Source organism: Saccostrea echinata, unplaced genomic scaffold (assembly GCF_033153115.1).
Source record: "Saccostrea echinata isolate AGI-Se365-2 ecotype Australia unplaced genomic scaffold, CSIRO_AGI_Sech_v1 ptg000033l, whole genome shotgun sequence".
NCBI lineage: Eukaryota > Metazoa > Mollusca > Bivalvia > Ostreida > Ostreidae > Saccostrea > Saccostrea echinata.
Genome location: NW_026889782.1, coordinates 6,847,954 through 6,867,472, shown reverse-complemented (window position 1 = coordinate 6,867,472; position 19,519 = coordinate 6,847,954). Strand labels below are relative to the sequence as shown.

The following is a 19,519-nucleotide window of genomic DNA, read 5'->3' as shown; positions in this document are numbered from 1 at the left end:
TCAGACAAAATTTTGGTAAGTAATAACAAATTATGATTTTTTAAAAATACTTATTCATGATACCTTGACTATATATTATGCACCCAATATCTTGCGGTTAACGTCTGGTATTTATTCATTGATAAAGACTTGCGTATACTTATTAGCATGGAGGAAATTCGAATTGTAGTTTACCAACAGCGTGGTTTCAACAGATCGTTTGTTTGTTTTGAACATATTTTATTGACATAAGCAAATGGATCGGAAACAAGTTCTTACAAGTTACTGGTTCCTAACAATTGATTACTTGAACAAAATAATTGTAATCTGTGCGTATTCATAAATATATACTTAATATTAGGCTGGTGGTATCGTTCTTGCGGAGATAAATTAAATATTCGATAATTTACCTGAAATACTAACTCTAATTTCCTATTATACAAGGGGTAGGTTGGGTTGGAAATGGGAGAAAGGTGTTTCTAGGTTCAAACTTTTTTCACAGCCTAATCCAACCAGCCTTTCCTGAACAATTTTAATAGTAAAAGATTAATTGGGGGAGGGGAGGAGCCCCCCACCCCACCCCCTCCAACCACGATACCACATCTCTGATGTATATGGCAGCGGATACATGCATGCATATGTACATACAAATTTATGTATCTGACAGCATCCCTCTTAGATTTCTTGTACATAAAACATAAAGTTGATTTGGACAAGCCCAATATAGCAACAATTTTGAAATATCTTTAAAAATAAAGAGGAATTAAGGGCTACAAACTGCTAAAAAATTCAAAGGGACCAGATTAATATTTTTAATCGGGTTAGAGGTGGGGTTTGGGTGCAGGATGTGTGGAAATATTTTGTGGTGTTACCGTGTATATTCCATATATGTAAAAAGGCTGTAGGCTACACATCATTTTTTTTAAGGATAGAAATTTGGTTGAAAAGGGGGGGGGGAGTTGATGATAAATGTTATCTATTAATTTCATTTTGTTGCAAATGCCAAAAAAAAGAGCATTTTTGACAATGTGCATTTTTGTACCCATACTTACAGTCTAACTTTCTGTTTAATGACAAAAATAATCCTATAACTGGAAATAAAAATTAAGCCAAAATTCAAGTGTTATATTAGGTCTGCATCAGCCTCCATGCTTACCCATTATTTGTGCCTCAAGTTTAATCTGTGACATCACACTAGCCGACACATTACATGTAGTAGAAAGTAATAATATTATTATACGCCAATGATATTCTAATCAATCTATTACACTGTACCTTTTGGCATGAATGGAGGATTAATTAACAGGTTATATCAGAGATGAGCATATCAGTTAATAGTTATATGTATTACACTTTCCATGATTGAGTAACAACAGATATACTGTATAATTCTTGCAATATTTTTTCTATAATAGTAGACTCAGTGCCCCCAATAATTTTGCCGAAATATAGAATACTAAAGAAAACATAGCTACTACATGCTTGTGCCCCCTCAATAAAAACGCCTGATGACCTTTTTTTTTTCTTTTTTTCTTTTTTTTTAAAGCTTGTCAAGGAATTTTTGGTTGTTAGTGCCCCCCAAAGAAAATGCATGGCTGTCCCCCCTCCCCCAAACTGAAATTGCTTCTTACAGGCCTGTATTTTATATTGATTTTTTTTTAATGTTTCATTAAAGTATTTATAAACCTATTAAGTGTTTCATTTTGAAAAGAAGTATTAGAAGATAATCTTAATTTCAAAAAGAAGTTGAAATTAAATAATAAAAGAGACCCAAAGAAAAATTGCTTGTTGTCAAGCTTGAACAAGTCCTGATTCATATGAAACAGATCCTGATCAATTTAAGCATTTTTTTTTTTTTTTTTTTTTTTTTTTACATATAATGAAAAAGATACTGTTTATCTTATGCAGTTGTCATGGAGAAATTAACTTGCTTATACTCTCAATTTAATTATAAAACCATATAACAAGCAATATTTTTTTTATTTTAATAAAATTGTTATGCAGAGTCTACATGTATTACTTGTATATGTAGATTAGAAACTTTCGGTCGGGTTCAGTTTAATTTTGATCGGGTTAGTTAATACATTGTTGAGTCTTTTGATCAGCATGGACATGGTTTGATGGTATGATAATATTTTTACAGTTTCAATTTCTAAACTTTCCAGGAAAGTTTCCTGCATTTTGTACAATGGCTATTTATATGCCGTATATTTTCCCATGAATTTTTTTTTTTTTGAAATTATGTTTTAAAATTCTGACCAGATTTCTCAGGAAATTTTTAACTGCCTATGGTGCATCTTCGCTAGCCAAGGGTTTCTGATACGCTACCCTCCTCATAAGTTTATGAGGAGAGTAGCGTATCAAAAACCCTTGGCTAGCGAAGATGCCTAGGGTGAGATTTATGACAGTCTGAGACATATAAAACCAAGTCTCTGAATAAATTAAATTTTGTTGACTTGTTTGCATTTATGCATTTATTTTTATTATAGTGTGTTCGGTACCACATAATATGCGAGAATACCTTCTCCAGTATGTTGGAGAGAAGATTAGCAAGAAAAAGGCGGGTGAGAAAATGAGAAGTTGACATAAAAAGATTTTTTTCATTATCGAAAGGGACATGTACAACATCCATAATGGTAAGAAAAGAGAATTATTTATAGTCATATTTATTTGTTTCTATGACGTTTCTTTCGATAACTTTTCACTCATATTGAAAAGCCAGCACTTGAGAACCAATACTCTGTACTCAGGACCCTTGAGCAGTGAGTAATTTTGTTCATGCCAGCACCTACTACAACATGGGACTTCAGTTTCATTTGAACACTGGTCTCCACATCCTGCAGTGGGATTCGAACCCCTTGATGTTAGGATCAACTCCTTTATCTGTGACTCTAAAGCAAACACTTAAACCACTGCTAGTCATATATGTATTCCTTATGATGTGAGCTAGCATTATGAAAATTACATGTGCTGTAGATCATAGGTTGCTACATAGTTCTTTGTATGTTGCGCTAAAAAATATGGTGTTCATCAATGATTCATTTTGGTGTGCGTCCTGCATAAATTATGCACAAATTTTGCTCAGGACGCATTATTTTAATAAATGTGCATCCCAATGGACGCAATAAATTTATAGAAGAACGTGTATTATTTGGTATAATCCGATTCTAAACTTGACTGATTGCATCATATCCATGTGCTAAGCGATATGCATGAACAATTTTAACAGGTATATATAAGGTTTCCAACAACAGGTCAGATTTCACAATTGCAGCCAATTAACCAGCAATTATCAGAAAATATTTGAAAGTTAGATAGCATAGTTCGATTATCACTGATTATGTCTGTAGTAACTGTGGAACATTTCTGAAGCGAATACTATACCTATGTAAAAGCTATACATGTAACCTGTATCATTTTTTTTTCCTTACAAGCTAAGAAGTTTAAAATTTAATCATTTTTATTTCTGACTGTTTTTTCATTTCTTCTTAAAATTTCTTTGCTTCATTCTGCTTCTGTGCATTTTATGAGTGATACATTACAATGTGTGAGATCATATGTACGATCTAAAAATAGAACCAAAGTGCACAGTTGACAATATATTATATTTATGACACAAAATCATGTAGTCTTACTTGGACAATTGATAGTAAAATTATAAAACTACTCACAGCAACAATAAAGCATTTGCTCTTTCATGCAATAACTTTTTATATTTTTCCAGAATTTCCTCTGTAATATCTAATATATGACCCTTGGATTTGGATGCACTGATTTTGTCATGGGATTCATTGTTGTCATTAAGGGGGGTCTTTTGGACCCATGATAACCATTTTCAAAATGAATCACTGGTTCATATGTCTGGGACTAAAAGTTTATGAGGGCATACTATCTTAATATCACCCACCCATTATCGTCTGATCAGCATGATCAGTACTATTAAGCAGGAAAACAAATATTTGAAGAGACATACTGTAAAAATAATTTTGTAAGATCTTGGAAAACATGTAATTTTGGAAGTAGATTGACATATAAGTATATAATTTTTTTTTGTGGATAACAGTTGATTAGGGTAGGTGGTCACTGGTGTGATTTTGACCCATTATCTGATTATTTTTCATACTTAAGTTTTGTTCGAGTATATGTCAGTGTTTGTTATGTTACAACGTATTCTGGGTAATTTTCTCTATGGAATACCTTAATTTTTACAAGATTTCTTCTTTTTTTTTAGAATTATTTACTGAATTTGTGAAATACATGTGTTCGACTTACAAGATACATGTGTTGGGTTATTGCTAGTTAGAACAATCTAACTGTGTCTCGGAACAAGCCCTCGATCACCACAGTTTATATGTCCCATATACAGTGGCTGCAACGTTATTGTTGACAACTTACACGAACGATTCCGCACGATTAACGCACGATAAAATCTGTTACACGAACGATCCTTTACGCACACGATTCTACACGTTACACGATCTTACACGATTGCTAACGCAAACGCACGATTCTTCACGCAGAATAGTTCAAGTTCTTTAGGAATGGATATTTTCAAAACGAAATTAGGCTTAATACTTATTGTAGATTTCAAATAATTATTGATATTATTTCATTGACTTTGAAAAATGAAAAAAAAAAAATAAATGGATATTTCTGGAACTAAATACATGTAAAACTTATAAATTATCTTAGATTACAAATAATTATTTACTTAATTCTCTGACTTGAGAAAACTGTTTTTATTTTCGTTCTATCAGTAGATGTACATGTAGGTGGACCATGAGTTTTGATTGAATTGGATTTCATAATATGCAGAAAGGGATAAGTTTGAAAAAAAACGGCATGAAAATGAATTGAATTACATGTATAAGTTATTTCCATGTTTCCATTTGTGAATCTCTAAAGTCAACAATTATTTTACAAATCATTTATTTGCAAAAATTATAAAAATAATTAAAAGTAAGCTCCAGAGATAAACATTGATAAACGAAACCCCTACAATCATGTCGTGTACATGTACATTCGCCGACTAAATATTTATGTAAGCATTGAGAATTGTTTATTTATTTATTTGTAAAAATATCAATTTTTGATCTATTGATTTTAAAAATATCTGGACCATAATTAGCAGTAAACATAATCAACATCAGAGAAAAAATCTTTAAACATATAAGTACGGTTTATCACAACAAATCACGCTATTTGACGAGAACACAATATTGTACGACTTCTGTATTGCTTATTTCCAAGCGATAATTAGTTCGTTCTGCTTTCAATTATGTAACTCCCGCTTCATTTATTTTATTTGGATTAAAAAAAAAACACAGACAAGCGAAATGCTTGTATAACAAATAACATTCCGATAAAAAATTACAAAACGAAGTTTACACGTTTCTTAGCTCACGATCACGCACGATTAAAACCGCAAAGGATTGAGTCTGATACACGCACGATCTCGCACGTTACACGAACGATCACGCACGTTACACGAACGATTCTACACGATTGGTTTGTCAACAATAACGTTGCAGCCACTGTACTAGGCCTAAGCAATGTAGCATATTGGAAAGGATCCGCTCAGAAATGATTTTGAAGAATACAAAAAAAATTGCACTGAAAATAACTATCAAATTAATCATAACAAAACTTTTTGAGATTTTATATGCCTTTTAACCTAAAAAATAATCCATATAAATAAGAAATTTCAACTCATTTTCTCAACCTTTTTTCCTCACTTCAAATTTACACGCCATGTTGAATTCGGAACTCTCTGGATTGTTCATAGAAAATGCAGTCAGTTCGAGTTATCGAACTTGCTTATTTTGCTACATTGCCAATACACGGAACGAATTCTATCGTTAAACCAGGTCCGTAGGACAATATCATTTTAATGATTAGAACATTCTATCTAATAGGTTATTGAGATCACAGCAACAATATATAAACAAAATTAAAATTGAAATTATAATTCGCATCATCTCTTTTGAAAAAAGAAAATTCATATTATTTTGTAAAACCAAAAAATATTGGTTTAAATATACTGACAATAAAAAAAAGAGACAATAATTCTCAAATTATGAATAACTTTAAAACATTGAGTGCACCTACAAGCACAGATCCCATGATTTGTAATATAATGCACACACAGGCATGTAAACTGAAGTAAATCAAACATATAGATTTTCACTGATTAGCTAAATTAAATATACATGTAGAACTAGTTTGAAACTAAATACTCGTACAAATACAAAAGAAAAAAATAATTATTTTCCAAGCAAATAAAATGAAGAAATTAAAAGTTTTTGATTTTATTTTGATTTGAAAATTATAAAAGAATATTTAAGTCTAACTTCATGAAAAAGAAAAGCTGAAATCAAAATATTTGTATCAATTTAAATGTCATGCTTGATAAATTTTGGAAGTACTGACAGTTACACCCTTGCATAACACATATACATGACTAAAATTGTAAATTTTTAGAGACTTTGGATATGCATGGTGTCAAACTTTGTCTCATTTTAATATAAAATGAAAAAATTATAACCGATTAAAAATATTGTGATCTGTATTGTAGCATAAATATTGTGATACCTAATATAGTATATTTATTTAGATATAGAATAGTAGACGAAAGTGTATTATCCCAGCCCTTTATATTTGCAGTGCAGTATAAAACAGTTCAATTATATAATAATGAAGTCAAGAGAATATGGACATGATTATATGTAAATTAATAGATTTTGTTTTCATTTTTGCAGGTGTGTCTGACGGAATTTGTCATTTCATTAATAAATAATGCTGATAAAGGTGCAAACTTAGCAATTGTGCCCAAAAAGTGACAGCTTTGACAAGGAAATATATCCATATATAACAGTTACTGGTACTGTCTGAATGCAGTGAAAGGATCCAGATGAACAGATGAAGAGATTAAGTACAATGTACATCAATTACTTGGATGAAGAGAATCTGCAACATGGGGTAAGGTATATTTGCTGCTTTATTAGTTATAAACTGTAAATAAATTGTGAGCAGAAAATAGACACAAAAGCTTTAATTAAAGGAAATCAGGGGTAAATACTAACTTTTAAAGCATGCAGATACTCAGTGATAGACTGATAGTTTGATAGTATCATAAAAACCAAAAGAACTTCAGTGACTTTGAATTCCTGATAGCCCTAGCTGTTAATGAACTAGCTGCCCATTACAGCCTTTGGCTGCTTATGGAGTCATGACTTGATTGTTGGGGAGGGGGGGGGGGGGAATGAATTCCCAGTGGAGATGGGTATGAAGGTTAAAAATAGGGCCACAAAGAACCAGGTTATGGTGAGGCAGACTTGCCTCCTTACATTTTATTGTAATTATTTAACCCTTCACTATGAGTGAAATAATTCTCGAATGGGACATAAAACAACACTCAATCAATCGGTCACACTTCACTCGCTGTTTACAGCACTTGTTGCTCTGTACTGGGCACTACTGGCTCACTTAAGCAGGTTAAGTTTAGTTTGGTGTTTACTAGTCATTCCAATGATAAATAAGTCACAGGGATCGACATTAACGGTTGTCCGATTGCCCGGGACAAGTAAATTCTCAGTTCGGGCAAGTGAATCTTACGACGTACTTGTCTGATTGGGCAAGTGATTTTTTTTTCATAGAAATGTACATATTAATTTAGTTTACATTAATTTATATAAAAAAAAAATAAAGAAGAAGGTACGGTTTTAGCTTTATCGTGCCCTAAAAATTTAATGTTTTCAAAAAATTTTGAAACTGGCTTAAATATTAGCTGAGTATATGACTTTGATAAATGAGGAAAGAATATGGCATGAAGGAATGCCATTCTGGAAATATGATGTCATTAATTTGATGCATTTCTCTATTTAAACAGAAAAAGCCTCAAAATGACCCATTTCAAGGGTTATTTTCCTTAAGAAAATAGTGTCCACAGCTGTCGCCCACTTTAATCTTCGGATATGTTGTGTAAAATTCTTTGAAAAATCACATATCTCAAAATCTTTGTGGGCAATTCCTGTGGACAATATTATCTGAAAGAAAATTCCATTGAAAATTGGTAGTCTTCTGCAACTTTTTAAGAAAATACGGGAAAATGTATAAGTTTATGACGTCACAGTTAGCATTTAGAAGGTCATGTGAGAAAAATGATTTGTATGATCTTTCTCCATGGAATTTCAATGATTCAAAAAGCATGAGCTTTAATTTTTTTTTACATCACTTTCATTTTTAAGAAAAACACAGGGCAAGATTTGTATTGAAACCGTACCTTGTTCTTGAAGACTTGATTTCTGCCAGGTACCTGACTGACAATGTTTTTGCATTCGGAATTCCTTGTCAGCATTTTTGGATTATACCTTTCATTTGAAAATCAGGTTCGTTATTCCGTTTTCCCATGGTAAATATGCTGTTCGTCTATTCACTGTCTAACATCTTTCTTAACTTCTTATTTGGACATCAGATTATTTATTTACTCAAAGAATATAAGTACAGTTTAACAAGATGTATCCTGATCAAGGTGTGTTACGTAGCAACTATCTTCCTTCAGCGTTGTTTCACAGTTATCTCAGAAAATCACAATTCACAAAAGAATCCTACCAAAAAAATTTTTTAAAAATATGAATTTTATTTATTAAACGGAGGGTTATTGCTACATGTATATGGCAGTGTGTGTTAACAGGTTAAATTTACAAGGACAGTGGTATACATTTATGTACAAAGGCAGCATTTAAAGGGTACCCGCAGTGGCTTTTTATTTTTAAATATGTTGTAGATCATGCTAAAATAAAACCAAAGAAAAAAACCGCACCGAAATCTATGCACAACTAACGAAGCTATTGGGGAAAAACCCTATTTCACACCTGAGCGATTTTCTGAAACGCTCGGTTTTCGGGCCTTAGCCGCTGTGACGTCACAACATGTACCGGCCATTTTGAATGCATAGAATACGGTGGAAACACGATGAGGTTTTTTAGTGTTTTTTCCATTAATTTTTAGGGATTTTGTGAATATTAAATTAACTATGACTATAGTATTTGCTCTTATTTTTGTTTGAAATTAGTTTAGTGAATATTTTTTTCATTATTTCTTTGTGTGTGGTTATAATAAGTAACGATACAAGGAATTGCCAAAAATTATCGATTCATATTTTCCAACAATTAGGAATCGATGGGTTATGCCATTTCTATCGTCATTTTTTTTCCTTCCGAATATGTTTTGACATTTTTTTAAATTCTATCTGTAAGCAATAATAACAAAAAGACAGTACAGGCGACCGTTTCACTAACAAATCGTAGATTGTAAACGTACGTTAATAAAAGAAAACATTTCTAATTTAAATAAAAAAGAAAGTAAGTACAGGGTTAGTGTATAGGTCCCTGGTAAGTACTTATATGATGTTTGCTGTTGTATTCTTTGAAAAGTGAAAGTATAGAATACGCGTATATATTTTTCTATTATTTAGTATTGGGAAGTACATAGAATTAATATGAGAGAGTGAGTGAGACTGAGATTTCCTTGTTTAACACCCCTCCCCATGTTATTGATTCAACAAATGTTATTTAATTTTATGTTCTTCGTTATATCTTCAATATCAGTAACATTTTTATTATTATATTGGATTGTTCATTTTTAACGTCAGTTGAATTTATAAGTATCCCCACCCTCCCCCACCCCCCCAACACACACACACATGATTTTTGATTACATAATGTGTCAAAGCCATTTTTAAATAAATTTCTTGCTTATTCAACTTCTGTTTATTCGTGTTTCTTATTTTCCTGCACCAGGGACCTGTAACATGTTCGTCTCCGTGGTTACGTGCGAAATCCACGTGCTTCACCTGTCAATCAAAATCACTCGATGCAATTTTGAATGGTGCGTTTTGAGACATTCATCGGCTCCTTTGTCAAATATATAGTGGGACATAAATAAATAGCCGGAGGTACCGAATGTTTATCACACCTTTCCAAGTCATCGGTCTTGACCATGGCAAGTGTATTAATCACGTAATCCCAAGTCCTACCCCACCACATGTGTAAATTAAACTGATTACCAAGAACTTGTTGAAAAATCTGATAGATTAAATATTTTACACTTTAATGAATTAAAACTGTTTAGTCTGTCAAATGGTGATTTGTATACAGAAAAAAAAAAATATACAAAACACAAGTATATTCACCTAACTTTTAGTTCATATTTTACTGAATTATAATAGATTGTCTGTTGAATTAGTGATAATTAAAAAAAATGATTTTTTTTCTCAGTTGACATGTTATTCTTCTAAATTCAATATACATTTAGAATTTAAATTATTCATAAAACCACTAACGATCGGAATTACATATATGAGTTTTGTTTCCGAATCTATTACAGATTTGATAAGGGGAGGGGGGTCTTCTGTAATTAGGACCATAGACTATGAGAGAGAGAGATGAGAGGGGTTAAGATTTATTTAGCATTGCAGACACACTATTTGATATAATGTTAAGTGTTCTAAATTTTTATTTTGTAAATTAATTTTAATTAGTACAGTGACAAAAAAAAAATTATAAGTACATTACCATAATAAGGAGTACGCGGATATCATTATTTAACAATTAGTTTTAATAACTTGTACATTGATAATGACCCGATTTTTGAAAATATATTTGGTCGTGACTTTGAAGTAAAATTAAATTGATAATATTGCTGCTGCTGATTGCTAAATGGTAACAACTGATTATCAAATTTAGACATAGAAGAATTTTTATCCAAACGAGAAAATCGTCAATTATCATTTAGCTGATAGTAATGAAGATCTTGTTGAAATAATTAACAGCTTGATGAACGAACTGTTTTAGGACATTTAAAATATAGAATTAAAAATTCCTGTATTTTGGTTTTGATGATTTTTTTTCCCAGTCATATTCAGTAGGCTGTAACAGGGAGATATATACAGGAATTTTAATTGTAGTATACACGACCCTGGCTGTAGGTTGTTTTGAAATCTCTATAAACTGATAAATTCCTTGTTAGAATCGGTTTCTGGTTCAGCCTAGTAAGGTCTGATGCAAAGCTCAATAATTATTCCGTCTGAATTTTTAAAACTTATAGACCAATGCCTCATATCAAAGCTAAAATCGTCGTTGTTTTCCAAGTTAATCTCATTGTCGTTAATACTGACCCGCTTATGTGGTACATGTTGTGACGTCACACCAGCAGAGCCTCGTTATCGATCATTTCTATTTTCGCTTGATTGGATTTTCAAAACAGGTAAAAATAGGCACTTTTAAAGCGCGATAACTTCGTTATTTGTGCATAGATTTCAATGCGGTTTTTTTCTTTCGTATTATTTTATTGTGATCTTTATCATTTAAAAAAATAAAATGCTACTGCAGGTAATCTTTAAATTTTTTCAGGTACCTCACATTGCCAAATTGACGGTAGTGTATTTGGTCGCATTTTTTCTTGTCATAACATTTACAGTAATAAAAAATTTCTTCTGAAGTTCTTTCCTTATTTTGGGCAACCAAGTTTTGAGTTCGGACAAGTCAAAGTTTGAGATCATTTGCCTGAAGGGCAAGAAAATCTGAAAGTTAATGTCTATCCCTGTAAGAACATTTTTTGTGAGTCGACTGCACAGCAGTGCAACACCTAGGGATCAATTTACCTGGCATCTGTCTGTCTGTCTGTCCATCTGTCACACCTTATATCTCGAGAATTGTAAGAGGTTTAATTGTTTTTGATATTTGGTTAATATTTTGCTTGGCACTGTGACTTTTTTTTAAATACCATGGTTGCCAATCTTGTGACCCTTGAACTTACCTTTGACCTACTTATAAAAAAGTCAGTGCCAATATTCAGCATATTTTTGATAATTTAAAAGAGGTAAGTCTTTGCTATTTAGCATGTGCACAATTTGTCATAAATTATAATGAAAAATACCAGCATTACAGTTCACTTGACCTTGACCTTTGTTTTACTTTTCAAAAAATACTTTGAATGGTTAATTTAACTAAAATGTTTTGATTTTCTAGAAGTAGTGTTTTGATAATTAGCATTGATGAGCTCATGACACTCTACTTTGAAACTTTTTGATATCCAGTTATCACACAAACTAAAACTTAAATCCTATGAAAACAAATCGGGACCAGTATACCACAATGGGTGGTAATGTAGACTGATGACAATTGCAGTAAAGACAGCCTGAAATCTCTTTAGAAAAAAACTGTTGAAAAGATTGTTGACCATTATATGGTGACGTCTCTATTTAGTGAAAAATTCTTAAACGGGATGTAAAACGACATACAATTAAACAATCAACATACAATTAAACAATCAATCCAACTACTGAGTGAGCTTTCTAGCTTGTGAACTACCAATTATGTCCAATTGGAAGTAATATTTGAATGTTTTAAAATGTGATTGTACATTGTAGGAAATAATGTTCCTGTAGAAAAGTCAAAGAATGTATACATGTGAGATTCTGAAGTAGCCATACATGATGAGTAGGAATTTGAAGTGAATTATGGGAAAAGGTATGTAATCCATTAGTTTGCTTTAAAGTTAATGATTTTAAATCTGAACACACTGTGTAAAAGGAATTTTTTCCGCCATATTCCTTTATTCACGCTATATTGTAGGGTCCCTATATAAGCCACTCACTTAGTCACTGTTCAGTGTAATCTGTTGTCACCTGTCTGTATAGACAGACTGACGTATGCTACATAGCTCTCGGTAGCGACAAAAAATTACTGTGTACTTCTTTCACGGCAGGAGAGAAAGATGCCAATGAAACTTAAAACAGTTGCACAGGTCAGTGCAGTATACAAACATACACAAGTACACGCAACTGCAATAAAATAAATAAACAAAGGCAATGCAAGATAACCAGCATGAGCATGTGTCACCATTCCACTCCGATACCTGTGACAATAAAGCAGTCAGGTGTAACAAATGCGAAGAGTATACCCCGGTGCTGATATAGTAGATGATATATAATCGAATATGGTGTATGCCTATTTATGAGATGTGTTCAGCTTTCTCTGACAATATGTACCATAGGTCATAGTCTTTTATGGTATATACAGTGGCGCCATGTTTATCTGAACACTTCACCTTCCAGATGCTATTTTTCGGGAATAGATTTTTTCCATGTCATTCTGTCTCATTAATCCAGAAAAATGTGTTCCGCATCCGGACGGTTGATTTCTACTACAAAACGTAATAGTTCATTGAAAAATGACTTGTTTATCCGGACGGTAATTTTTCAAGAAATGACCTTTTCACACTTATCTTCAGGGGTTGAAATTTTCCTGGAAATCCCACTAGCCCAGGGGCTACTGATCAGGAAAAAATTACTAGCCCAAACTAACTAGCCCAACAATTTTTTTATGCAAAATGAAAACAAAAAGTTAAAGTTTTGAATGTTTTGGTGACAGAAACAAATTAAACTAGTTCTCAGTCAAAAGAAACCAGTCTTCATAGAAAAATGAAAGTAAACTGACGAGAATTTTTTTTCTGTTCTGCTAGTCCGACAGACTATCATTACATTTAAATAAGCTAGCCCCAGTCTTAAAATAACTAGCCCCAGGGCGTCGGGCTACCATATATTTCAACCCCTGATCTTGCAGTAGTGTTAATTGTAGTAAAAACATTGGCCATGCAGTCAGTTTGAAGGCGATACCTGTGACCTACAAACAATAGCATCTAAAATTAGCGTGTATTTACCCCAATTAAATTACACATCTAATATGAAGCTCGAAGAATTTAGCTTACACCAGTACACTGTGCAATAATTAAATAAGAAACAGTTCAAAATTAATCAATATTATTTTTAACAAACTTAAGCCAAAGAGGCGTCCGGATCAACAAGGCGCCACTGTATATATTATATAATACATGCATATAAATGTACTTGCTATTAACAGTGAGTACAATAAAATTTTCCCATTAAGTATATTAATTTTTTTCTATGTGGTTTACTTTATGCCCAATTATCAGCAGTTTCCTTAATGGCCATATTTAAGTATAAGAACTAGGTTGCTATAGCGGACAAAAGGTAAATATAAAAATCTTAAGTGCAAGGTACTTTATCACTCATTGAATGTTAATTAGGGCCTGCATGAAATGTTAAAGCTATATAGGATTCACATTGTCCATCTTTATGTCTTTCAGCCAGCAATTAACACTTCAGTTGTGACACAATAAACAAGTTTTAATTTATGCAGTGTAATACTATACAGGGTATTGATGCATACAGTAAATGAGATCATTAGACTGGTGTATTTATATACTGTATATACTTGATATCAACAATTTTTCTCAGTGGTCTACTTTATGCCCAATTATAAGTGGTCTCCTCAATGGCCATATTTAAGTATAACATGTATAAGTACAGGTTGCTATAGCAGACAAAGGTAAATATAAAAATCTAAGTGCAAGGTACTTTATCACTGATGGAATGTTAATTAGGGCCTGCATGAAATGATAAAACTCTATAGGATTCACATATTGTCCATCTTTATGTCTTTCAGTCCAGCAACACTTCAGTTGTGACACAATAAATAAGTTTTAATTTGATATGCAGTATAATATAATACAGGGTATTGATGCATATAGTGAATAAGATCATCAGAATGGTATATTTATATATAGTATATACTTGATATCAAGGGTTAATTCAATTTACTCAATTTTTCTCACTGGTCTACTTTATGCCTAATTATAAGTGGTCTCCTCAATGGCCATATTTAAGTACATGTATAAGTACAGGTTACCATTGAAGACAAAAGGCATATACAAAACTCTAAAGACCATGATACTTTGATACTGATTGAATGCTGATCTGGACCCTTGAAAAGCACTTACTCTTAGTCTTATTTATATGACAATGTGTGGTTTTGATATAAGTTAACTGAATTACTTAGGTAACCATGGTAACATATTTCTATCTGTTTTTGTATGTTTTTGCATGAGCAAGGGCTTGGGTCATGCATAAACTTTTCACATTTTTCAACTTCTTCTCAAGAACTACTGGACCAGTTTAAATCAAACTTGTCACAAAGTCTCTTTAAAATAAGGATGGCAATGATTAACTGGTTTATTAACTATTGAGAAAGATCATAACCAGTTGAAATTTTCATAACCAGTTTTGTAACCAGTTACAATTTACATACTGACCACTTAGTAGATAGTAGGGATGGCAATCGAATACAGAATTGCAAATCGGTTAACCGCAAAACGTTCCAACCGATTAACCGGTTAATCGTATCAAACTACACAATGTCATTTTCTTGACTTTTTTCAAGTAGCTCTGTTCCTATGCACAAGAAGTCTTAAAAAAAGATGTTAGAGGTCAAAATCATTCTATTTGTCTTTAATCTTGATCATAAAACTACGCGCATATTTTTTTTCAATAGACAAGAAAAAATTCAGAAAACCATGAACCATGCCTGAGATATCGTGGATAATTTTCAAGAGCGGATGTCACACAAGTTCATTCTTCATTATCACCATAATCAAAACTAAGTCTAAAATGTATCACTTAATTTACAATGTTTGTATTATAATTTAATGTGATAGATAACTGCAAAAGATACACACACACCAATTCACGGTGCTCAACTGTGATTATTATCATTAAAGATTAGAGGACAGTCGGGGTAACGACATGATGTTTTAACAGTAATTAACATATCTCAGACTGACCAATTACCCGCAGTTGTAATCTGGAGAGCCATAATGATCTCCCAATCAGCCTAAATAAATAAATGAAAATGCTAAATTAAACGTTTAGGTAGGAATTTCTATTTTGAAAATGAATTTTAGTACATTGCCTTCAGATTTACATATATTATTAATAATATTTTTTCGACTAATCGATTGCAGATTTTCTAACCAATTGCCATCGTTCCGACCGAGTAATCGGTTAACCAGTTAGAAATTGCCATCCCTAGTAGATAGTTTTTGTCAATGGGTATTTGTATTTACTTTTTCAATAATATTTTCAGTTTTTGAAATAAAACTTGTAACATGTTTCAAACTGAAATGTGACAATCAAGCAGTTACCATACATGTATCTTGCTGAATGTAATATGCATTGGTTTAAATATGCACCCCCTTTTTCAGCCTATAGCTTGGGGTAAATTGCAGCTCGGTTGTAAAGATTATTTGCTACAAAATCTTATTTCCTACAGGGCACAAGTTATTTAAACATTAAGATTTTAACAGACTTGAAATTTCTTTGACAATAACTTAAAGATAAGTCACTTGACATATGATAAGCGTTTGAAATGTTGTAATCAACACACACCCAAAGCTTAAAAAAATGAAGAACTAAGGTTATAAATCGACCTCTCAAATATGAAACAGGGCTCTCAATTGTGTATAATTGGGGCCGTTCAAGGGCCCCACTCCCAATTCAAAAAAGGTACCTTTTTTCCCAATTAGTGTGTTAATTTTCCCAATAGTTATTTCTCCCAAAAATTAAAGAAAATATAGCTGGATATATACCGGTAATAACTTAACTTGCTATTCATATTCCTCTGTTTAATAAAAAAATTTAGTTGATAGCGAAGACCGGAAACCCAATATATATGATTTTAAAGTACGTATAATGGTTATTCCAAAATTTCCTAAAAGGTCTTTATTTTCCCAATCTTTACAGCCCGGCCCCATTCCCAAAAAGCAGTGTTAGAGCCCTGTGAAAATGAAAACAATTATATGTACAGCAAATAAGAAGTGCCCTATCTTGTAAAAAATGTGATTGGAATAGATAGACCATTTCTTTATCCAGGTGAATATCATTACCTCTACATTTTCAAAATGGTAATTATTTACCGCTACATACTCATTACCGCTGCAAAAAATGTACACATTACCACTACATTTAAAAGTTTACATTACGAATACATTGCCTCTTTCATTAGCCAATGGATTATGCATGTACAGATTGATACAAAGTACATGTACAACATATCCAAGCATAAGACCTTTTTCCACTGCTCACCATGGGAGACAAAAGTACGGCTTAACAGGGTGGCTTTTTCCCACTTTTTTATTAGTCCCCTACCGGTGAAACCAGAGGGAATTATAGGTTTCTTCTGAGTCTGTCCATCTGTCTGTTTGTCCCTCTTTCAGTCTGTCCCATTTGTTTTCCGCACTTTTTTGTAAACGCTTGCAGATATTGAGCTGAGTTTTGGTATGTAAGTGTATCTTGATGAGTTACAGTTCAAGTTTGCATTTTGTTATGCTTCTGAATCAATGATTTTTAATGGACTTGTGGCAATTCAATTTTTAGTGGGAACCAGATTACACTTGCTGGTAGGGGACTAGTATTGCTAATGCAATACTCTCAGAATGCTTGTTTAATCTTAATTATAGTAGGTATTTAAGTATGCAAGTACAATACTGTACATATAAATGCTTGTTCAAAATAAAGTTTTTCTCGTAATTTCAGCCAAATGCAACAAAAACTAAAAATTCAAGAACCTATTGATAATTAATCTGACGTTTTTTAAATAGATTGATCGAAAGTACATGCAATATAATTCGTACTATATAAAGGTACAGTGTTTAATTGATTTGTTACAAAAAAGAGCAATGACCATATCACCAATGCTAATGTAGTGGTAAATATTTTTAATATATAATAAGTTCCACATTTTTTTTTTCACAGTGAAATGGTAAAAAAGAAACTGCTAGCGCAACTGTGCAGACTACCATCAATCAACATGATCAACAAAATCAAGTAATCCTTCTGAGTAAGTGACCTGTAGTATTATCTGTTTTCACCTAGGCCAATATGAAAAGGATGAAAGTTATTATACTCAATACACAAGTTTGGAGATTATAGCTCTCCAACAAGAGAAACACAAAAAAGTAGCCATATCAGCGTGAAAGTGGCAGAGATTGTTCATAAAGTATACACAATCATGCATAAATAAATGTCAGAATGATGGCTTAATTAGGGCCTTTTAAAATGTTTTTAATATTAAAGAAAGATTATACATGCATATAATGTCAAGCAATGATGATTTTGGTGATCATATTGAGCTATACTTTAGTAATACAGGTTTTTGGATGCTTGAGTCTCTGATTGACAATAATCTATGTAGTTTTTGGAGACCAGGTCTTCCAATAATCTGTCAGAATTCCCATAGGTACCAATTGCAACCTGTTATTAGGCTAGCAGACCTCTTTTTATATTCATATGAAGCAGAATTTATTCAAAATCTTACACATGAGAAGAAGAAAACACTTGCTGTGGTCTTGAACTCGACATTGAGATATATCGATGATGTATTATCAATTAACAATAGTTATTTCCATTCATATATCAACTCTATATATACCCCAGTGAGCTTGAAATAAAAGATACCACAGAGTCTGACACATCTGTTTCATGTTTGGATATTATTTATTTCCATCCCTAATTAAAATTTTATAAATTGATTATGTACATGTAATATTAAATGCATGTTTCTTGGAAAGTAATGTTTTAAGTGTTTCCTTACTGCTCTTAAGGATTTTCATGGTATATCAGATTCTTGTTTATTATCCTTTTCTAATTGTTACTTTTCTCTAAGCAGTAAACAGTTTTGCCCTGACGTAATAATCTCTCTCGGGTGTTTTCATAAAAGGTAATATATTCTCTATGCACTTCCGTTGCGTTTACCTAAGGATTTTTTCAACGCACTGACTGCAATGCTGTTTAAGGATTAATTGTGGGATTCTTACGAGATGCAGAGCCAATCCGATAGCATGAACTAAGACAGAAATATATGTAGAGACAGTGTGAACCGACATTTTAGGTTAATTAAAATAAAATAAAAACATGTTTTTAAACCCAGAAAGACCAGTGGGGGTACAATGTAAACAAACCGGAGTGGCATACCTTTCTCTCTTATAATGTATAGTGGGGTATTTTTTGTGTGGAACGATATGGGGGGGGGGGGGGGGGTCCTGTCCACAAGTACCTGTGGATTTGTTTACGTAAACACAGACACCTGCTTGGAATGCATTTTCAGCACAATATCGTAAAATGCTTAGGGTTATAGGGAAAAAAAAAATAAGGGACTTAATTTTTAATTTATACCAATCAAATAACAATTAAAATACAGACTATACTTAAATACTTATAAATAAAGCTTATATGTAAACTGAATTTTCCAAGAAAATTAAAAGTTGTATCCTACTTTTGTTTTTGAAATAATACGAATATTTAAACTTTTTCTTTGGAATAGTTGTGCTGTGAAAATAAGAGATACATCCGCATTTTTGGGGTAGCGTTTTATCCATAGGAGCTGCATTTTTCTCGGGATTTTCCCCCCAAAGGATCACTTCCAGGTAAATATATGCATTGACCTATAGGGCCGATATTGGTTTCATTCTTTAGAAAAAGCTTATCGATATCCGTTCCGGTCGCTGACTTTAGGCCACATGCGTGTAGTTTCTTGTTTCTCATGTATCGTTTTAGTTCTAGTCAACTGTGTGTTCGTATGACCCTACATCGGTATTTACATATACATCCTTTGTATGAGGGTCC

General features: G+C 32.4%; 1 long non-coding RNA gene across 1 annotated transcript; it reads left to right on the top strand.

Moving 5' to 3' along the window:
- The first annotated feature begins 2,470 nt into the window (after positions 1 to 2,470).
- Positions 2,471 to 17,680, top strand: LOC133198607 (uncharacterized). Its single transcript, XR_009722513.1, has 4 exons — positions 2,471 to 2,615; positions 6,738 to 6,957; positions 12,410 to 12,509; positions 17,651 to 17,680. It is a non-coding gene; the product is annotated as an uncharacterized LOC133198607 (long non-coding RNA).
- The last annotated feature ends 1,839 nt before the right edge of the window (positions 17,681 to 19,519 follow it).